Raw genomic sequence first — 5,622 nt, 5'->3', positions numbered from 1 at the left:
TACTTCTCAATTAATGGTGTGTTTTAGTATTCTCTGCGATCCGACTCGGACCTTGGATGTGACGTCACGCCCACACTTCAAGTGTTTTATTATGTTTAGCTCGGTCGTTGAAGAAAAACATTGACGCCACCCGGAAAGCTGTTGTCGCGGTAGCAAGTTAATGGGGGGCAGATAATCCACTGAAAATCAGCAGGAACTTTGTCTGCTGCCATGTGCGTCGAAGTCCTCTCTTCTCCGAATACTATTATAAAGATAGCAGAAGTCACATAGAATTGAACGAAAGTCTTTTTGTGAAGCGACTGTTTAAAAATACAGGTATTATAGGTATGAATAACCGAATTTAGACATAGAACAAGCTTTTTGGGAACTGTATTAGACCTTTCCAGTAGACTATTATGCTATTAAAGTTTAAATATTACCTTTTCTGAGCATACAGTGTATTTTCATTTGGGTACAGCAGTGGAAAATATTCCTATATTAATAAATAGCATTTATATTTTAGAAAATGTTGTAAAAATAATGTTATTAAAAAAAAAAAACTGCACAGACATAAATTAAAATAAATATAATGCCTCAACAAACTTTTCGTTGTTTTCTACATTGGGCAGATAGAGTCCATTTCCTGTAGCCTTTCACAATCAGCCATTCAGCCCTCCCTCTGTCCTAGTGACGGTAACAACCAGACACAGAGAGGAAGCTACGGAGCAGATGAAGACGAATCCATGGACCCTCTCTGTGCTCCTGCTGCTAGCTGGTAAGCTGTAATGCTTCTTCTGTTTACTACCGGGAACGCGTCCGTACACAAACTGGATCCAGCCGGCCTGTGGGCTCAACCTATAGCTATTTTTAGAGTCTAATGGGACTTCAACCCTAACCCTAACCCTTTGATTCAATCAGTTTAACGTTCCATATGTTATGATAATAATAATAATAATGATAATGCATTATTTTCCTAATGGGCCCAACCAAAACTGCTTTAGTAACAACATAAAAGAAAAAAACTTGATAAAGTATGAAATAGATATGATCCATGGTATGATTTGATATAATATGATTTGAACGCAACACAATGCAACCCAACACAAAACAATATCAAAGTCACACCCTGTATGGTAAGCCCATTCAACATTTAACCAGTCGGGTTGACCAGTAGTGATTTAGTTTTCACGAATGGGAATGAAATTTGAACATGTTTTTTTCTTTTACCGACATCTTCAATTTAATCATAGATTTCGGTCATTCCTTTTTCAGTCGTGAGAATAACGATTCAGATATCTACAATTAAATGTCCACATGTTGTAAAAGGATTGTGAATAGTGGAAATGTAATTTCCCATTTCAGATATCACATTTTTATTTTTGACATGTGAGATACATCAACAAACCATTTCGGATAGGTGGGCGTCATATTAGTCAAACCAGAACAAACTAAACTATTAAATCCACAGCAATAATGGGGAAACCCCAGTCGATAATGTAACAAATTTCTGAGTGCATAATATAAGAAAATTTTGCCTATAATGTTACAACGTATAACATTCGTTCACCACAAATGACTCTTAGAAGCAGTGCCAACATTGAAATATTTTTTTAACCATTCAGCGAACAAATGGCAACAGGCTGATTACCATTTAGGGGGCCAATCAATGACATGCAGAAGCGTCATCAACACGCCCACTGGTGTGAGAAATACAGACTTTCTGCTCCTCATTCTCATATAAGGTCATTTACATTTAGTTCCAATGATGTTCACAATATTCAATAAACAGTGCATTTTTCATGCTATACCAAATATTAGAAATACCTGTATAAATACCTGCATAGTATCCATAAAATGCTATTTCCATAATATGCAAAACTCATTACACATACCAATTTTCCTTTAAACAACTTTCAAAATAACATGTAAACAAATAGCATATTAAAGTGTGCGTTGTTTGAGTACTAAACACTACATTTTAAGCTTTTTACCATGACACATTATTCAATAAAGCATTGTTTCAGCTAAAACACACTGACAATACTCGCTAACGACACTTAAACAGAATACAGTGCCAGCTTATTCTATCACACATTGGCATATATTTTACACATTAAAGGCCCACTATGCAACTTCGGGCATTTCTTCGCTGTTTTCTTGGTTTTGGCACGCACATTTCTCTACACAGCGCCCCCTACAGCTTCGTAGTAGATATTTTACAACACTGTCGTAACAACTCGTTGACGACCCTTCCCCATGCACTTCTACGTGAGCCAAGTGCATTTGTTTTCAAAGAAGCCGGCGAATGCGTGGAGCCATGTCCGAAGTAGATGTTCATAAAGTGTAGGCAAGGTTATACATTTTTAAAATGGTGTATTTGTCTTGCAATAAACATAAATCCATCCTTTTTTATAGTTGACGGGGAGAATTTATATCCTAGATTATAATTGTTTTATCTTAGGTCGAACAGAACAATAAGTGTAACAGTGTTGGCCAACATAATAATCTAAATAAACAAGAACCTGGATTCGGGGATTCTGTGTATCTGGGGGACGAGACAGACGAACAGCAAAACACCCATGGAAACAAAGGTGTTTATATGATTGCAACCAAGCAAGCTAGAAACATACAGGGCTCACAACAAAACGGTCGAGAAAACAATTTTTACAGGGCTCACAACAAAATGGTTGAGCAAACACATTTGTACAGAGACTATCAACATCAAGAATACCACGAAGACAAAGTTCACCCAAGGGTACTTTCAATTTCAAAAGCAACACGGCCGAGTCGGCGTCTGATTTCCAGTCTTCTTTTTCTTTCAGTTCACGCTATTCCTGAAAAGCTTGCCCAACGTTTACTCGTGTCTGGCCTCTCTGTCGGTCAGTCTCCCTTTTCTCTTCTTCTGTTCCTCCGACATTGGGTTTCTCTGTCTCTTTTTAGTCGGCTGATCTATGATGAATATAACAATCCCTTAGTTACTTGTGTTTATATCGAGCCGGTTCCGTGTTTGGGGGTCTGTGCCGTAAAGCAATTCGTTACTTCGCGAGACCCGAGACTCCCGCGAGAGTGGGCAGCGGGTCGCCGGCAGAAACATATTCCTTTTCTCCGCCAAGATGCGCAAGGGGGAGTCGAAACAACAAACAATCTAATAAAAATGTATAATAGAACCATCGCAATGACTCTTAGCCTGTTATATTAAGGTAAATCAAGCCAAAAAAGTTGCATAGTTCCCCTTTCACTTGTGTTTGATCTCTTTTCTGGTCCATTCTTCTTTTGTTCCACCGACAGTCGCCTCTTGGGTCCCTTATCAGTCGATTGATCCATGATGAATGCAACAATTGCCTCGCAACTGGCTGTTTATATCTAGCCGGTGCCATGTTTGGGGGTGTGTGTCTGTGCCGTAAAGCATTTTCAAAACTACAATCTGACTACATTTTCGAGGCGCGATTGGATACTTCCGCTGCGTCACATCCGGATTGTGTCGGTCCGAACAGAGCAAGTTGCATATGCGCTTTTTCCTTGGAGAGGTGACATGGGGCAATGACACACCCACCAAACGACCCAGAAATGGTTGCAGAACCATCAGAATAACTCTCAACCAGCATAATTAATGTAATTTTGGCTAAAAAAAGTTGCATAGTGGGCCTTTAAATGAACACAGCGCCAACATGCAGTGTCATGAAATGGCGCACACTCTCTTACCACGCGCCTGCCCGTGTGATGCGGTTAGCAAGCGCGCCACGGCGGAGCGACTCCTCCGCGTTCAACCAAACTACTTTTTCAAACATTCCATGCACGGCTATAGCCCTCTAGCATGTTCCCTAGCGTTAAAACATAAATACATAAACGATTACACAACCACCGTCCTGACCTGTTTGGGGGGTATAGAAAGAACAACGAGGACGCAGCATTGTAGTTGAAGTCCGAGGAGACGGCGGGCACGCTAATCCCCTGCAGGCTGAACGAGGCAAAGCAAGAGTAATCGAACACAGACCATCTGGAGATGGAACTCAAAATGAGGTGAAATAAAGAAACACTGCAACAACTTTCATAATTTTCCTCTTCAGAATAATATTTTACCAGCACCCCATTATACCTGAAAAGGCGGAGCAATGGGTAACCGATAATAATAGGGTGAAAAGTCTTTGCATTTTGAAGCATTATTGACTTATTTACTGCATTAAGCGTTTCAATTTTTTTTACTGCAACCCATATATTCATAACCATTACATGTGAGCATTTGATTACATTATAAAATTAGTCAATTTTTGGTAACGGGGGTAATTGTTGAATGGAAAATGTAGTATATTATGCAGGCAAATCAATTATTAAATAGCTTTAACTGTTATTCAGGGCTGAAAAGTGCATTGACATTTTAAAATGTAAGGCGGAAGGCGAATATCAATATCACAAGACCTTTTAGGAGGCTCAAGGAGGTGAAATATATATTTGACTTGTGTGTTGATATGCCGGTCGGCGCGATGTTTGAATTTAACGTTTTTTATAAAACCAACTGAATGACCTGCCGTTGCTTGTCGAGGTGAGAAATTGTCTCTTCCCTTCTTTCATCGCAATTTCTATAGTCTAGAGACAAAGTGTCTTACCTGGGAGAGTTTGTCGACAGCGGAGCCGTTATGTTTAAGAAGACATAACGTCTTACCTGGGCGAGTGTCGCTGCGGTGTGTGCGTGTGCATTCCTACCTGCGCGCGTGTCGATGGCGGAGCCGTTATGTTTAAAAACATCACGTCTTAGCACGGCGAGTGTGTCGCTGCCTCGGTCTTGACGGGCTGTGTGTGTGCGCGTGTGTGTGGACGCCTGTTTGTGCGTTTCCATGTATGTGTCGCTGCCTTTGTCTTGACGTGTGGTATGTGCGCGTGTGTGCGGTGTGTGTATGTGCGTGCTTGCGGTGTATGTATGTGTTGCTGCACGTGCTGTGTGTGTGTGTGTGTAAGCTGCAGGCTGCTTGGCACAAGCGCACATGACCAACTTGAGTAACTGCTGCGACAGGCCTGCTCTTATAGTCGTAAGATTCCACAAAACCATTGGTCAACATTTAAATACCTCAAGAATTTTTATCAAATTCTGTCAAATGCAAAAACTGCCATCACGTGACTGTCAAGTTTCTGTCAGCCAAAAATAACAACATGGCAGAGATATTCTCAGCGATATTTAGATATAGATCCAGCGTAAAAAGGAGTTTTGATCACGTTTCGAGAAAGAATGTGCAATTTGTTTTCATAATATTCGTTCAGCGATTGTATATTAAGTTCAGTTTGGTAGGGTTAGGGTTAGGGTTATTAGGAGAGTTCACTCAGGCCTCACCAGGATGTTGCGGTGGTGGTTGATGAGGGAGCGGCCACCGCTGAGAACCAAGCAGGGCTGACCTTTTGATCATCAGTGGAAAATGCAATATTAACTTTGTTTCGGCATTAAAATGCTTTTTGATAACAGTTCTAGTTAGAAACACGCCTTTTATTGTCATAATCCTAATTCTGTGATTGTATATGAAACGTGGCTACTGTGTCAGCTTTTTGGCGGCAGCGTCAGAAGTCGTTATTCTTTATGGTTCACAATCGGAAATAATACAAGAGAGGTAATCACATCAGAGCGATGAGAGGAGACCGCCGCGCGCCCCTCTGGTG

This window comes from Gadus macrocephalus, chromosome 6 (genome assembly GCF_031168955.1).
Source record: "Gadus macrocephalus chromosome 6, ASM3116895v1".
Classification (NCBI taxonomy): domain Eukaryota; kingdom Metazoa; phylum Chordata; class Actinopteri; order Gadiformes; family Gadidae; genus Gadus; species Gadus macrocephalus.
The sequence above is the reverse complement of the archived record's forward strand: the minus strand, read 5'-3'. Positions refer to the sequence as shown.